Genomic DNA, 18,634 nt, shown 5'->3' on the forward strand with positions numbered 1-18,634 from the left:
TCACAAGATAGAACTGCGCTGGTTCTTCTGTTGGAATGAGACCTGCTCTGGTTTTTGAATCCACTGAATATTCATTGTTTTGAAGAGCTTCCACAACATAATTAGGGGGTTGATTTACCTCCTCAAGTTTCCAAAATAATCCTTCATCATCATATTCTAATTCTCCAAGTTCTTGCTCTGTCATTTGACTAAAATCTTTGATCATTTGAAGTTTTTTCGGAGTAAATTCTACCGTGGGGACTGTAGGTGAGTGTTGAGTTTTCAAAAGTGGTTTAAAGAATTTCTCTTGTTTTCTTTCAAAGACTTCTTCGCTAGTTAGTTTTTGTCTCCGTTTCTTCTTTATCTCTTCCTGTTGCTTTACAACTTTTGAAACCAACTCTTGATGTTCTTTAAACTTTCTTGCTCTTTCTTCGGCATTCATTTCGTATTGAAAAATATCAGTTAGTATCTCATCTTGTTTTACAACAATATATTTATATTTTCCAATCGTGTGTTTCATGTGAGCCTCAAATTCTTTTTTACTACATAACGTAGAGCAATTATCTCTCCAAAAAATATTTACATCTATTGAATTTAACTTAAATAAAATAAAAGTATTAGCATTGTTTCTTATTGAGCGCCGAGGGAGTTGAAAATATGACTGACTAAGATAAATACAATTACAAGAAGAATGTCTCCCTCTTGTATAGTAGCTATCCATTACTGTTTGGTTTCTCTCATTAACACAATCATCAAAGATAACGAGGTTCTTTTTTGATTTATTTAAATCTTGAGGTGAAGGTATATCATCCGTATTATCACTGAGAATACAAGTTATGGGTTTTGGTTTAGGTTTCTGTGTATCACAAAATAGTTGTATTATATCCTCAATGTTATAATCATTTAGTTTGTTTTGAAGTTTAAATAAACCGATAATGTCTTCCTTTTTAAGACCCGCATTAAAACCCTGTGAGAGTAGTTTTTACTCAGGTTGAAAACTTGACTTTGTAAAAATTATTAAATTATCATAATCTAAAAAATTAGGGCTGAGGAGCATCTTTAAGAGCAAACAGGTTTTTCCACATCCGCTTGAACCAACTATTAGACATCTCAATGAATTTGGAATATTTTTATGGTTATTAAATTTTATCTTATTTTCCCAAACGGGTAAAAAATAATTCATTTATATATTTGGAAAACAAGTCATCTAACTTTTTTTGAGCTATTTTAGAAACTCTATATTTTATCCTGAGTTCAGGTTTAATTTCAAAATAATTCATTATTTTATTTATATAGTATCTTGTATTAACATTTCCATTAAAATTATTTTGAATAATAAATATCATTAAACCCTTATACATTTCCTCAATACAAATAGTCTCTTCCCTTGAAAGAAATGGTGTATTATCATCATAATGCTTAACATTCATCTCTCTTATTAATCTTGTAAAGTAATTCATTTTTGGTTCTAATTTAAAAGAGTTATATATATATATATTTTTTTTATTATCATTAATTAAAATTAAATCACAGAAAATACATTGTTTATATGAACCCTCATTATTAAGCCCTATTCTACCACAACGGTGGCAGATTTCTAAATTATCATATGGAGAGTCTGGAAATTCTAAATATCCTTCTATCATATTTACACAGTAAATTTTTACTTAAACTAAACGCAAGTTTATTAGCTAATAAATACAATGTTTCAAAACACAAAAGACAAATTTCAATCAATCTCTACTTCGGTACCAGCAGAAAAATATGTCAAAGATGTTAAATTGAACAAAGATAAATATGGAAATTTTTGGATTAAACCCATAATGGAGAATAACATGTGTCCTTTTATTAAATTTACGGGACAAGCTATGTTAATTAATAACTCTATTAAAGTAAATTTGACAAAAGTTTCTCCACTACTACTGGCAATTTACTCAAAGCTTGAAAAGGTCATTGATAAAGAAGCTTTGAAAATGAATGATAAGACCATCAATGATTCTAGAGGAAACATTTGTATATTCTTTAATAGACCCAAAGATGTGGGTGAAATTAATAATATGAATATTAGTGGTGAACTATCATTCCGTACCCTGATTATTAGAGATTATTTGAAAATAACATTTAATGTAAAAAATATTGTGGTTATTAGTTCTAATGAAAGAAAATATATAGATATTGATGGAAGTTTAATGGTATGTAAATGAGTGATATTGACAGTCAATACTCTGAGAGTCTAGGATCTGAATATGATACTGAGAGTCGAGGATCTAAAGATAGTTATGATACTAATAGTTTGTGTTCAAATGATAGTTATGAGAGTAGTTTTATTGATGATGATAGTGAATCAATGAGTGATAGTGATAGTGATTTTAGTGATGATAATTCGGTGTACACAAATGATAGCGTTGATGATGATTTTAGTGTTGAATTTTGTGATTAAAAAGCGCTTTACTTTTAGTATACCTGTAAAAGGTGTTTTACTTTAAGTATAGTTTCATATATAAAAAGCCTGTAAAAAGGCACTTTCTTCTATAAGTGTTTTACTTTAAGCAGTTTCATCTTTTAAAAAGCCTCTAAAAAAGGCACTTTGTTTTAAGTATAATTTTGCTATATAAATATGATCAAAGCAACGTATTGCGACGTTTGTGAACAAGAATATAAACAATACAAAAGACACCTTAAAACTAACAAACACACATTTAATCTACTTCACCTACTATCTCCTATTCAGAAGGAAACAAAACACTGTTCTGCCTGTAATAAAAATATCCTCAAGAAAGGCTTCGAAATACATCTTAAAACAAATCAACATTTATCAAATTTTATCACAACTAAAAACTCTGATGGTGCATTCAAAGGACATATTAAAATAAGAGTCTTTAACTTCAAACCTCCTGAACCAGAGTCTATAGTTGATGCTGTAGAAATAGTTAAACCTGCTGTTCAAATGTTGATTGAAAAAACGCTAAAAGAAATGAAACCACTTAAGTTTTATATGGGAGTAAAATTAGAAATGACAAAGGACGAAGGAGTTATAGATACACCATACATGAGAACTGAGCCACACTTTATATCTTCATATCAAGATTTTAAAACATCAGGAGTCTATGATGAACTTATTAAACAAGAGCAAGATGTGGATAATTCAATCGTAGGAAGTGGATTCAATATAGGAAAAATTATTTACATAGACATTCATATTCTTAAATCAGATCCTCTAAAAGCTTCTTCTTACATTGATTTACCCAGTGTTATCAAAAATAGAAAAGCAGTTATCAATATCAAAAATAAAGACAATAAATGTTTTCTCTGGTCTATTCTAGCACACTTACATCCTCCACATTTTAATGATGAAAGAGTATCTCATTATAAAAAATATGAGAATACATTAAATAGGAAAGATCTAAAGTTTCCTATGGCTTTAAATGATATTCCTAAATTTGAAAAGATGAATAATTTATCAGTTAATGTTTATGGTCTAACAGAAACAAACAGCATTCAGGTTTTAAAGCTTTCTGACAATTGTAAACAAACTCATATTAATCTTCGATATTTTAATTCAGAGGAAAATTCACATTATACATACATCAAAGATATTGCTAACTTAATAAAACCACAAGTATGTAAAAGAACAAATAAAATATATATTTGTTTGCGTTGTCTTAACTTCTTCCATACACAAGAAAGATTAGATAAACATTCAAATTATTGTGGTGAACATAAATCAACGGTAATCAATATGCCTAAAGAAGGCTCAAAGATCACATTCAAAGATGAAAAGAAAAAGATCAAACATCCATTTGTTATATATGCTGATTTTGAAAGTATTCTAGAAAAATAGATACTGCTTCTCCAGATCCAAAAGAATCATACACAAATAAATATCAAAAACATACTCCTTGCAGTTTTTGTTATTATATGAAATCATCCGTTGGTGATAAATATAACAAGTTAGAGGAGTATAGAGGCTCAAATACCCCAGAGGAGTTTGTGAAACGACTAGAAAAAGACTGTGTCCGATTAACCAAGATAATGAGAGAAACCAATAAACCAATGTCCTTGACGAGTGAACAGAAAAGGGAATTTAGAAAAAACAATGTTTGTCATATTTGTGAGGAAAAAATTGGTGAAGGTCTAAAGGTTAGAGATCATTGTCATCTCACTGGTAAATATAGAGGTCCGGCTCATCAAAGTTGTAATATTAATTATAAACTCCCCTCTTTCATTCCTGTCTTTCTTCATAACAACGCTCATTATGATACGCATCTATTTATTAATGAACTTTCAAAGACATCTGGAGACATTTCAGCAATTCCTAACACGGCTCAGAAATACATTTCATTCACAAAAACAATTCACACATCTCCTATTACTCATATCAGATTTCTTGATACATTTAAATTCATGGCAAGTCCATTGGCTAACTTGGTTCAAAATCTAAAAGAGTTTTCATGTCTTTCAGAGTATTTTTCAGACAAAGATTTACTAACACAAAAGGGAATTTATCCCTATGACTATATGGACTCATTTGAGAGATTCAATGAAACACAACTTCCTTCAAAAGAAAATTTCTATAACAAATTAAACAACAGTCATATATCTGATAAAGATTATGTACACGCACAAAATGTTTGGGAAAAATATAACATCAAGAATCTTGGTGAGTATCATGATTTGTATCTCAAAACTGATGTGCTTTTGTTGGCTGATGTGTTTGAGGCTTTTAGATCTGTTTGTCACACTGGATATGGATTGGATCCTGCTCACTACTACACAGCACCTGGATTGGCTTGGAGTGCGATGTTGAAAATGACAAAACAAGTTTTGGATTTGATAACCGATGTTGATATGCTTTTGATGATTGAAAAGGCAAAAAGAGGTGGAATTTCACAAGTCTGCTCAAGCAGATACGCAAAGGCAAATAACAAATATCTTCCGAATTATGATTCAACGAAAGAGAGTTCTTACTTGATGTACTATGATGCGAACAACCTGTATGGTTGGGCAATGTCTCAGGCTCTCCCTTATGGTGGACTTAGATGGGTAAATGAAAAAGACTATTAAAAGGTTTTGCGAGGTGTATGTATCTCTACACAAAAAGAATTGGATGATTCAAAGGTTGGATATTATTTTGAGGTTGATTTAAAATATCCTGAAGAACTTCATATCAAACAAAGATCTTCCATTTGCTTGTGAGAAAGAAAGTCCAAAGAAAGAATGGTTGAGTGATTATCAACAATCGTTTGATGTAAAAGGCGAATCAACAGAAAAATTACTTACTACATTATATAACAAGAAAAATTATGTTCTACACCAAAGAAATTTGCAACAATATTTATCAAAAGGTCTAAGAGTAGAGAAGATCCATAGGGTTCTAAAGTTCAATCAAAGTAATTGGTTAAAGGGGTACATTGATTTTAATACACAAAGAAGAACAGAGACAAAAACAGATTTTGAGAAAGACTTTTATAAATTGATGAATAATGCGGTCTTTGGTAAGACCATGGAGAATGTGAGGAAAAGACAAAATATCAGACTCTCAGCATCTTGGGAACAAGCATCAAAATTAATGAATAGACCGAGTTTTATAAGAGCCGAGGTCTTTACTGAGAACTTTTGTGCGACCCATTTGGTTAAATAGAGTATTGAAATGGACAAACCTATTTATATTGGAACATCAATTCTTGATTTATCAAAGTCATTAATGTATGATTACTTTTACAATAACTTGAGGAAGAAATATCAAAATGATGTTAATCTACTTTATATGGATACAGATAGTTTTATTTTGAAAATTAATACTGATGATGTTTATTCAGACATGAAAAAGGACATTAATATCTATGATACTAGTAATTACAGTCCAGAGAGTGAGTTGTTCTCTTCTAAAAATAAAAAGGTGATTGGAAAGTTCAAGGATGAATTAGGAGGAAGTGTTATATGAGTGAATTTGTGGGATTGAGGTCAAAGGCCTACGCTTACAAATACATTGTGAATAACGTTGAAAAGACTGATAAGAAGTTAAAAGGTGTAAAGAAAAATGTTATATATATGTGAATATATATGTGATAAGATATATAAGTGATAAGATATAAGTGATAAGATATATATGTGATAAGATATATAAGTGATAAGATATATATATATATAAGTGATAAGATATATATAAGTGAAAAGATATATAAGTGATAAAATATATATATATATATATATATATATATATATATATGTATATATATACTGTATATATAAGTGATAAGATATATAAGTGATAAGATATATAAGTGATAAGCTATATATAAGTGAAAAGATATATATTAGTGATAAGATAATGGGGTTAGGGATTTTAAGGGGCTACCGCCGCCTTTTAATGAATATATAAATGATAGAACCAAGTATTAACCAGACTAAAGAGTGGAGGTGTAATCAACCTTGGTATATAAATGGTAAACATAACGAATGTGAAAAATATCAAATAAGACTTATTGAAAAGGCAACTGGTAAAAAAGTTCACAAAACAAATAAGAGAATTAATTTAAATACCGGTGAGTTGGGTGAAAAAGATGGAAATATTTTTGAGTGGACGGAAAACTTTGATGGTTGTCAGGAAAATATATACTTTAATTTAAAAATGGTGTGTGGCACTGGAGGTGCTGAAACAAGAACATTGAGGGAGGTTTATCATTTTATCTTAGCTCAGTTAAAATATCTTGAGAAAGAACCAAACTCAAACATCTTTTTTGTTAATATATTAGATGGTGATGGAAGAGGTAAGAGAATTAAATTATTTCCTACGCATAAACAAATATTTGTAGGATCGTTGTTTGAGTGGTCTACTAGAAAACATTGATCATTGATATTAAGAGTAAAAGGTCCATAGGACCAAGGGGGGCAGGAATAGGGGTGTTAAGGGGAAATGGAGAAAAGTGAGGGTGAGGGTAAAATTTACATGTAAGTGAATGGAGGAATAGGGGTGGTCCAGGAACAACATTTTTCCTCTACTAACACAAATATGATAGAGCAGAGTTAAGTGCATGTATCAAAATAAACATGAATACAGGAGATCAACCTCAGCTTCTTAAATGAGTTCAACCCATGTGTTTAAAAAAAACGATAGCAATACATGTGATAAAAAGATACAATTTATCAAGCCAATCTATCTGGTTTGAAGAATGCTAAATTTTTATTGCATATAAAATCTGGTTTGGGGAAGATCGAAGTGATGGAAGGTACAACGGCAACAAACAGCAAGAGAAAAGTGGATCAAAAGTGAGCAGTAAGCTTGAAGCAACACTTCTTATATATAAATATAAAGAAAAAGTACAATGACAAATGCACCTTCATATACTGTATAATTATAGATAACTTTATAGTGGGTTTAGTCCCAGAGCTCAGGGGGGGTGTTACGGATTCGTCACTTCCGCTGTTGTGGTTTTCACCCACTTGACATGTTTCCGATATCATGTATTATTATTCTCAAAAGGTTTAGTATTCAGGAACAGCTATCTAGAGTTAAAAAGGTTAACGTAAAATGATACAGGGAACCGACCCGGAAGAAAAGGAGCGAGGAAGAAGAGGGCCTGAGGCAGAGGTGAAACGACGCGTTCTGAAAAAGCTCCATACCTAGCGTGGTCGATCAGTGTTATCCGTACCGTACCTAGCGATCAGTGTTATCCGTACCGTACCTAGCGATCAGTGTTATCGCTGGAGTTGTGGAAAAGCCTGCAAAGTCAGGTACAGGGGTGAGATTCCGGAGAATCTTCGCCTCGAGGCCGCGGCTCGATTGAGAGTCCCGCGCGCTGCCTTCATTGGAAAAGGTTTTTGTCGTGTCGGCCTGGCTTATCCTCTGGTGGTTTGCCGGGGACGGCTGTGCAATAAAGCGGCGTTGGAGGAGTACACGGCGATTCGCTGATTGAACGGCAAACGTGTACGTCGGCGCGCATCTTTGGAGAGTGTCCATTCTACCGCGAGTTTGCTGGGTGTTGGACCACGTGACTTCTGTGTCGCTTCGACCATCTACGCCTCGATTGCTCTTGATCAGACATTGTTCCAACGATCGCTGGAGCGAATCAACTTTGCCTTGAAGGTTATAGAGACATTGAAGAGGTTCTTTCCATGTCCTGGGAACAGCTTAATTGGGCTTACAATCATACTTACCACCGACCGGAAGTGACGTCATAGCTTCCAGGATTGGGGGACGGCCAGCTTACAAGACAAGGGAACTAACGCCCCCTTGATAAGGGGAGAGCCGACCCCCGAATCCGTAACAATATATATCTTTAAATAAAACAGCACAATTTGTTAAACAAGTAAAATTTACAACCACAACACCTGGTTATACAGACCATACACCTTTCCTCATTAAATTTAATTATCTGCTTACAATTGAATTTTATTTTAAAAAGGACATATAGTTAATATGCGAATAGATAAATGGGGGTATGAAATGCCTGATTTAGGGTATAATTGGTCTTTTTCAATAAACTTAGAAGACCTACATGATTTTAAACAGTCTCATAAAGAAGAATATTATCCGCTTGGTGAGGATAAGGAGTTATGTGGAAGTACAATTAACAAACAACAAATACATGATTTTAAGAATAGAAAATCATATGACAGCCTAGCGATGGTTTGTATGACAAAGAAGGAAGGTAATGAGATAAAGATAGAAAGCCAAGGAATACAAACTGATTTGGTAGTGGGAAGATGGGGTGGGGTGGTATTACCTGTCATAATATTAATCTCACATATATTTGATACATAAATGGCAGGAAGAAGACTACAAGAGAATTATAATTTTTGTATTCAGGGATACCTACAAGAAAAGGGTGCTCGGTTTTACATACCTTATGAATTGGAACATATACATGGAAATTTTGTAATTAAAAACTGGCCTTATACTGATATTGCTAAACCCACAAATAGAGACTTGATTAAAATATTAAATAAAAATGAACTTCTTAAAGTTATGAAATATAAAACTCTTTTAGAAATCATCAACAAATCTTATTGGTATCCTATTATGAGAAAAATAATTATAGATTCAAGAATATCTCAAAATCCAGATGAATATATGCATAATATTCTTTGGGGCTCAAACTCAAGGGTAGCAAGGGATGAGGAAGGAGTTGAAGAGAGGGAAGAAAGAGAGAAAAGAGAAAAAGGAGAGGGAGGAAAGGGAGAAAAAGGAGAGGGAGGAAAGAGAGAGGGAGGAGACGGAGGGAAGAGAGAGGGAGGAGAGGGAGGAAAGAGAGAGGGAGGAGAAGGAGGAAAGGGAGAAAAAGGAGGAGGAAAGGGAGAAAAAGGAGAAGGAGGAGAGGGAGAAAAAGGAGAAGGAGGAGTGGGAGGAAAGAGAGAAAAAGGAGAAGAAGGAAAGGGAGGAAATAGAGAGGGAGGAAAAATATAAAAAGATGGAAATCAGTGAGATTAATAAACGATTGAATGTATTACGGCAAATAAATCAATCTCAACGCACCGAAGAGGAAAATAAATAATTAATGACTCTTGGGAAGATATTGGTTTTAAAATTTGCTGAGATGAGTTCAGGGATAAGATATACATGAAGAAGAGAAAGGTCATATAGTTGATGATGTTGGGGTTATTGATTTTGGTTCAAGTTTAAGTTTTTTTTCTTAAATAAATGGAGGAGAGAGTGAAGACATTTCTAAGGATTCTTTATGTTTTAAAAATAAAGATCGAAATGTACATGTTGAAAACCAAAAAGGTTTTGGCACTATATAGGACTTTTTCTCATAAATAAATACGAGTTATTGTCTCAAATGTAAAAAGAAAACTAAATCTAAAAATATCTCTTATGTTAAAGCTAAAAATAATAGAGTTTATCAAAAAAGGAATATGTCAAGTGTGTGGCTCTAAAAAGTGCCAATTCATCTCTCCTAAAAGTGGAGGACACATACAAAAGTTTCTATCAGGAAGTAAATTTACAACAACTGGAATTCCTGGGGAACTACATCTACCTGGATATTCTTTCCATGGTCCTGGAACAAACCTGGATAAAAGATTAGATGAGGCTGACAATCCTAAACCTTGGTCTAAACCTATAAATAGGGTTGATGAAGTGTGTATGAAGCATGATATTGCTTATGGGAATACCACGACATTGGATGAAAAACATGAAGCAGACAGAGAAATGTTGTATAATTTGTCTTTGATACGAAATCCTACGTTGAGAGAGAAAGTTGATAGGTTTATTGCGAAAAAAATGATAAGTGCTAAATTGAAACTTGGTCTTGGTTATTCACCCTCAAAAAACTATTAGGCTCTAATGATGTCATCAAGACTGAGGAGCTTTTGGCTAATGAATTACATAAACCTATAATCACAAAGTTTAAAAGAAGGAAGGTTTATTCTAAAGACACCGACCACATCTGGTCCGCCGATTTAATTGAATTGAATAATGATAGGGGATACAGGTATGCTTTAACCGTTATTGATTTGAGGAGTAAATTTGCCTGGGTTGTTCCTTTAAAAAACAAAAATGGTGATACTCTTATGTTAGCTTTCAGTGGAATATTTAGTAAAAGCAAAAGGAAACCAAAGAAGTTATGGACTGATGAGGGAACAGAGTTCTACAACAAAATATTTATGAAATTTCTTAAGGGGGAGGGTATTAAATTATACAGCACCTTTAATGAAGGAAAGGCAGTTGTTATTGAGCGTTTTAATCGTACTTTGAAAGAGAGACTATATAAAAAAATTCACACAACTCGGTTCTCAACAATGGGTATATTTAATTCAGGATATTGTAGATAATTACAATAATACAGTTCATTCATCAACAAAATCAAAACCGTCGGAAACATTTACAAAAGTAGAATATGAAAAGGAAATTAATTTGAGAAAACCCAAGTTCAAAGTTTTTTTTTTTTTTTTTTTTTTTTTGTATACAAGATCGAGGCTCGTGAAAGAGCGAACATTAATCACACAGAAAGACAAACAGACACACAAAACAAATAACATCGGGAGCGGTAGACAAGATGGGGAGAGAGGGGGAAGGACACAAACACAACATTTGAGAGCAGGGACCGAGAGACATGGAGACATCGAGAGAACTGTGGGAGGGAGAGGGCTTTGGGGGGGAGGCATGGGAAGGGGGGGGGGGGTGGGAGAGGTATAAAACATATGGACACTGCCAAGACTTCCAGGAAAGAAGTTGGAATTTCAAACAAGGTGGATCTGGGGTGAATTAGTGGGGGTAGAAAAGATCAAGGTTTTGGATGGGGGAAGATAAGAGATGGTGGTGAACAGCTGTTTTGAAGACCTGGAGGGAGGAGTGTGATTGAAGTGAGTGTGGGAGTTTGTTCCAGAGGCGGGAGAAAAGAGGAATGAAAGAGTGAAGGTGAGCAGAGAGCCGAGATTTCGGCAGTTTAACCATCAGAGGGTGGCTGGCAGATCTTGTGCGACCTGTAGGAATATTTGGGGGACAGAGCACAGAGAGAGCTGGGGGAGCAAGGCCGGAGAGGAGTCGGTAGAAGACAGAAAGACCACCTACCTGCCTGCGGTGAGTGAGTGAAAGGCCCTCAGAGATAGCTTCATCGCGGGAGATTCCAACCAACCGGGAGATTCCAACTTGCGTGAGCTTCACGCAAGTTGGTGATATTGTAAGAATATACAGATGGAAAAGCCATTTTGAGAAAGGTTATACAAAAAAATGGACTCATTAATTATTTAAAATCGTTGATGTAATGAATACAGTCCCTTGGACCTAGAAATTATATGATTTAAATGGAGAAGACATCTTGGGTTCATTTTACTCACAATAATTACAAAAAACAAAGCTGATAAGCCATTAAACAACAACCATCCATACTTTTATCCACCCCGCTCAGATTAGTTAATTTAATTACTAGTAAAAAAAATATTTTTTAAATCATAAGCCACACCCACACCGACCACGCCCACACAGACCTCGCCCACACCGACCACGCCCACACAGACCACACCCATCATCCCCCACCCCTCCGTGCGCCCCCACCCTTGATCCTCCACCACCTTCATCCCACCCCCACCTTCCCCACACACACAAGGGGAGGGGAGGGGTGGGATGAGGGAGGTGGAGGATCGTTGGCAGGGGGCGCACTTCCCCCTTCTTTTTTCCTTTATTCTCTTTTTATAATTAAGAATTAAATAATTGTAGGCAAAGCAAATATAATCATATAATATTGAAAACACAAAAATCCTTATATTATTAAAACATTTTTCTTGAGGTATATATTCAGCTTCTTCCCAGCACAAGCCATCAGTTTCTTCCCAGCATAAGCCATCAGCTACTTCCCAGCACAAGTCAAAGACACCAGATGTATTTAGGTTTTGAATCTCTTTCTGTTTAAGACAAGAGGGGAGAGAAAATATTAATATAGGGTGAAGCAAGGAGAAGGTAAAGTGAATGAGGATATATAATAAATAAACCATGAGGATATAAAATAAATAAACCATACCTCTAAAAAATCGAGCTTGGTGTCAAGGCCGTCGACTTGAAAATTTAAAAAATCACAGGTTGGGAGTAAAAAAACACTCTGGGATCTCGAAATAATCCCAATCAGAGTTGTGGTCATCGATCTCATCTCTCATCTCTGTTAATGAAGTTTGTTTGAGGTGTTATATTCTGTTTAAAAAAAAGAAAGAAAAAACATGAGGAGGAATGATTAAAAGATACATCGTATTGTCAATAAATAAATAAATGTCAGCTCCCGTTTATTGGTGTCAGTCAGAGAGATGAATAATGAATTACCAGGGGTAGACTCTGATGGTGGTTTTGAACAAGAGACAACATCTCGTTTGTGTCTTCTTCGAGGTTATTACTACAGACAAAATAAAAAAGAGAAATTACTGCGCTGAAGGAAGCCAGACAAAACATTACACACATTCTAAGGCAGCCTCATTTAACATCAACGTATTTTCTTTTGTATCATACCTTCCACATGAATCTTCTAAGAACGGTGAAACATTGAATTCATTCAGAGACCTCCATCTGGGAGGCAGGTTGTTCAAACCCGTATTCAGGTCGTTGTGAAACTCTTGAGAAACAACTTGAAATTCTGCCAGGACCTCATTTAAAATATTCCATTCCTCATGAAGGTCATTCGCATTGCTGTAATAAAGAGAAAAAATAAATAATTAGTTGTATAATTAATCACATACAAAGCTCTCATTAACAGTGTTTAACATCAAACGAAACTTACCAATATCCTGGTGAGTTTATATATTCTTCATCAGAGGAAAGACCGGACAAGTTGGCGCTCATCTTCGTCGATTCACAATGTTTAAAATTGAACTGAACACGGCTTTTTATAATTTATTTAGGGAATTGAAACTCAAACTGCTTGTCCGTGTTTCGGAGAACTCAGGGCGTGTATGTGTGAAAAACAGGAAACAAAACGATGAAAAATTCTGGGAAGGGATCCAAGTTATACAACATGTCATTTCTCAAAAGTGAAGGGAAAAAAGGTTCGAGTATGGTTAATGTCGTCCCTGTCTTTTTTTTTCTTTCTATTATATAAATGATAGAACCAAGTATTAACCAGACTAAAGAGTGGAGGTGTAATCAACCTTGGTATATAAATGGTAAACATAACGAATGTGAAAATATCAAAAAAGACTCATTGAAAAGGCAACTGGTAAAAAAGTTCACAAAACAAATAAGAGAATTAATTTAAATACCGGTGAGTTGGGTGAAAAAGATGGAAATATTTTTTGAGTGGATGGAAAACTTTGATGGTTGTCAGCAAAATATATACTTTAATTTTAAAATGGTGTGTGGCACTGGAGGTGCTCAAACAAGAACATTGAGGGAGGTTTATCATTTTATCTTAGCTCAGTTAAAATATCTTGATAAAGAACCAAACTCAAACATCTTTTTTGTTAATACAATATTAGATGGTGATGGAAGTGGTAAGATAATTAAATTATTTCCGACGCATAAACAAATATTTGTAGGATCGTTGTTTGAGTGGTCTACTATAAAACATTGATCATTGATATTAAGAGTAAAAGGTCCATCGGACCAAGGGGGGCAGGAATAGAGGTGTTAAGGGGAAATGAAGAAAAGTGAGGGTGAGGGTAAAATTTACATGTAAGTGAATGGAGAAATAGGGGTGGTCCAGGAACAACATTTTTCCTTGACTTGTGTTGTTTACATGAGTATTGTCTGTAAATGGAAACCCGCTAATTATAAATGCGAGTCACATCTCTTCGGCTTTTTGCCTTGCCAGTATTATGATGTTTTATTCTTTCAATACCCCTGTTGTGTTAGCTAATTTTTAATTAACACCAATAAGCTAATTTTTTGAGAGACTTTTTACATCGGTAAATTACATCCTCCTGAATTTCATTGTTAGTTTGATACTTCATCATGAACACCCTCTGGAGGATTGCGATGCCAAAAAATCTGGTCAAACTGAGCGAGCAACCTCATGAAAAGTTAGTGAATAAACAAATTAACACAGACCATTTGCACTTTATAATGGAGGAAAATATTTTTAAAATAACTTTATTGAAAACATAAATCGGGTTATATTTAAAAACAAATTAAATCGTCTGACCGATTTAAAAGTGTAGAAAAATCTCGGACAACTTGCTGAAAAAATTTAAATAGAATTGATCTAACACAACAATATCCCATTCCAAAACCATGCCATGACATGGAATCCAGAAAAAAATGGAACAGTATACAGAACAGTGTATTTTTATTGATGTTTGATGATGTTCATTCTGTTGGAGGGGAAGTCAGAAGGATGATTTATGCCCAATGCGGGCACTGGCACCCATAGCCAGCCGACCACATCCACTTTTCGCTACAAATCATCACTTTCTTCCACCGCCGACCAACAGATTCACCTTCCATACTCATCCGATGATTAATGGTAATTATAAGTTCACAATAGCGAGTCGAGAGCAGCAGAGAGATGTTTCCGGTTCGGGAACCAAATACAGTACTGCACAGCATCAACATCTGCACACCTCCCCTTCATGTCTCTCGGTGTTGGTGGGTGGGTGGGAGTCGATGTGGAGGTAGGGTGATGTGGGTTCACAAACTTGCACATACTGGAGGTCAATGGGTCATGAATTAGGAATCTGTATATATATATATATATATATATATATATATATATATTGTTACGGGTCGCGGACAAGATGTTACTTTGGGCCGAGCGGATGGTCAACCGCGACCGTTACAGGATCCCCGATTAGCCCGACTCCCCCAACGTTGACCAATTGCGCCACAGGTATTCAATCGGGAAACCTCTAAAGCGACCGAATGTAAAGAGGAAGAGAGAAGAAGACAGAGTATGGAGGGATAACAGGATTTATTATACACACAAGCAAAAAGAAGGAGCGATCAAAGTTATTTACAAGCAATGGATGGAAGAAGCAGTCACACAGTGAATCGTTAGCTTATCTATGCAGTTTACTTAACCCCAGGACAACGATTAAGACAGACGACGTTCACACTTACACAGGGGAAATTGCAGGCAGGAATGGTGGAGGTGGGTTGCTGGAGAGGGAGGCAGGGTCAGGTCCCTGCAACCGGCAGGGCTGGAGGTAGCAGCTCCCACTCTTCGCGTTTTTGGCGGGAAAACCCTCGGTCGCGTCGACGCTGCTGATGCTGTGGACGTCACGCGCTGGCTCGGTCACACCTGCTCCTCTCCTTCTGGTGGAGCCGTCTCCCTCCTCTCAGCGCGTCTCTCCAAAGCTTGTTCCATCTCCAAGTACCTCTCCTTTTTGGAGCGTCTCTCATCTCTCATCTCTCAGCTCACAGCTCATCTCTCCTCTCATCTCTTTTGTAGATGCCACCCTCATCTGTCCCAATTCATCCCTCTGAGCATCCAGTTTACTTTATAACCCGATTTTCACCTCCTCTATCTGGTTCCCCATTCGTTTGATTTCCCTGGCAGATGATTTCCCCTATTTCCCGCAATTTGTCTTCCATCCTATTTTCTAACCCCATTAACCCATTTTTCACCTCTTTTATCCCATTGTCTAACCCCTCAAATTTTTTTTCTAATCCCTTAAAATTATTGTCTAATCCCTCAAATTTGTTTCCTAATCCCTCTATTCTACTCCCTAACCCTCCGATCTGGGCCCTCATGTCCTCCCTCAATTTCTCGCTATTGGACCCCATCCTTTGTTCTAACCGTTGGCTATTGGCCCCCATGTCCTCCCTCAATTTCTCGCTATTGGACCCCATCCTTTGTTCTAACCGTTGGCTATTCTGGGCCATAAGGGCCTTCATTTGTATAAAAAAAAGGTTCAAATCCACCAGCGGCGCTGCTACGGTTGCGGGCGCCGTGGCCATGTGCGAGGCGCCATTTTGCGTGCCCGCAACCTCGTGCGCGAGGCCGCCATTTTGTGCACCTGATACTCCCTCAACCACATTGCCATTGCTCTCCTCCTCCCTTTCCTCCACATACATTTCCCCGAGGTCCTGGGTTACCCCTAACCCGTCTATCTCCCCCACCGACATCCGATCGCCTTGATTGTCCATGGCGCGATCTCAAAATTCGGGTTTTATAAAACAACAAAATTTCGGCAGCTCGTAATTTTGACCAAATTTTTTTTTCTACACGTTTTAAAAAATTGGTTCGGGCCTCGTATCCCACTCCTAGACACCAATTTGTTACGGACGCGGTTAAAGATGTTATTTTACCGAGCGGTTGGTATTACCGCGACCGAACAGTTATTCCCCGATTAGAACCCGATTCCACCCAAACGTTGGCCGGATCGCACCGCGGCTGCTCAATGAGGGAAAAGACTAAAACGACGAATGCAAAGAGGAAGACGAAGGCAAAGAAAGGTTTGGAAATACTACTAAATTTATTTACTATTTACACACATAAGCAAAAAGAAAGCAGTCACGTTTATTGACAACACATAAGACGCAGGCGACACAGTGCAAATACTAACTTACCTACAGTCTTAATTAACCCAGGACAGAACAAACAAAAGACAGACTCACGCGGGGAATGATGACAGGAATCGCAGGAGGTGGATGGCTGGAGGTGAACGCTTGGTGGAGCTTTGGTGGAGGTGAACGCTTGGTGGAGGTGAACGCGGAGCTTGGTGGAGCCTTGGTGGAGGTGAACACTTGGTGGAGCCAATGCGGAGCTTGGTGGAGCCTTGGTGGAGGTGAACGCTTGGTGGAACCAACGCGGCTGGTGGGGGGTTGGTGTGACGGGTTCTCTCTCCTTCCCTCACAAGCTTCAGGACTCTTTCTCTCTCTTTCTTAGTCCCACCCAGTCCAACAACTTCCTCTCTTGCTTAGTCCAACTCAAGGCCTTTCTGTCTTCTGATCTCCTCCCTCCTCGACTCTCTCCGGGGGCCTCTGCCTCGGGTTATATAAGCCCCACCCTTGACCCTTTGCGAACCTCCCCAAAACGTTCTCTCTCCGCCCTCTAAAGCCAACCCCTCGTTCTGGGTTGGTCGGCAAGGGCTCGTTCACTCCTCCCCTCTATGACGAGGTGGGGACCCGCCTTTCTTCCCCAACCCTGCCTCGTGGTCAATGGCGGATGAAGGGAAAACCGCCCAAAATGCAGTTGGCAATTGACGAAAAGGGGGAATGGAGGTTTTGGGAATGGGAATGAAGGGAATCTATCTCTTTCACTTGGTGCAATGGAGTACTTCTATTAATGGGAGACACAGCCTTACCCTAAAACACAGAATAAGATATAACTATCGAACAGGGGTATTCTATGATTGGCTGACGTGTATGCTTGTGGACTAATTATGGGACGCCCTTTTGACCTTTACACAGCTCCGGAGGCAGGAGGCGCAGACTCAAGCAATATTCATCACCAATTTACCACAATACAACACAATCAAAAAAAATACAGTCCTCATATCCGCAACAATATATATATATATATATATATATATATATATATATATATATATATATATATATATATATATATATATATATATATATATGTATATATATATGTATATATATATATATATATATATATTGTTACGGTTCGCGGTTAAGGATGGTATGTTTGCCGAGCGGAGGCACCGCGACCTAACAGTTTCCCCGATTCACCCGATTCACTCGAACGTTGGCCGTATCGCGCCACAGATATTCAATGAGGGAAAAGACAAAGACGACACGGATGTGAAGAAGAGGAAGACGAAGGCAAAAAAAGGTTTGAAATACGATTACTATTTATTACTATTTACAGGCTCAAAGAAACCAAGGAGAAGGAAAGATAATAAAATAATATACAGAAGCTTTTAGAGACACAGTGAAAATACTAGCTTATACAGACTTAATTGACTACCCAGGACAGAACAAACAGAACAAACTCACGTACACGAATGGGGAACTTGCAGGCAGGAATGGCTGGAAGGAGAGGAAAGTCCAATGGGTCCGGCAGCACGATAGGCGCGTTGGGCAGCCGCCGTTCCTTCGCGGCCCTGCTCAAAACCGCCGTCCAGGCCCCAAGCGGCTGTCGAGTGTTGTTGCTGCTGTGGACGCTGCTGCTGGCGAGCAAGGCGATGGATAGCAGGCTTTGTGCTTCCCTGGATGATCTCTTCTCTTGGACCTCACAACCCAGCTCTGCCTTGGACCCTTTCAACTCAGCTCTCCTCTGACGACCCAGCTCTTTTCTTTGCACCTCCCCACGCAGCTCAGCTCAGC

This window comes from Myxine glutinosa, chromosome 3 (genome assembly GCF_964187855.1).
Source record: "Myxine glutinosa chromosome 3, kmMyxGlut1.1, whole genome shotgun sequence".
Classification (NCBI taxonomy): Eukaryota; Metazoa; Chordata; class Myxini; order Myxiniformes; family Myxinidae; genus Myxine; species Myxine glutinosa.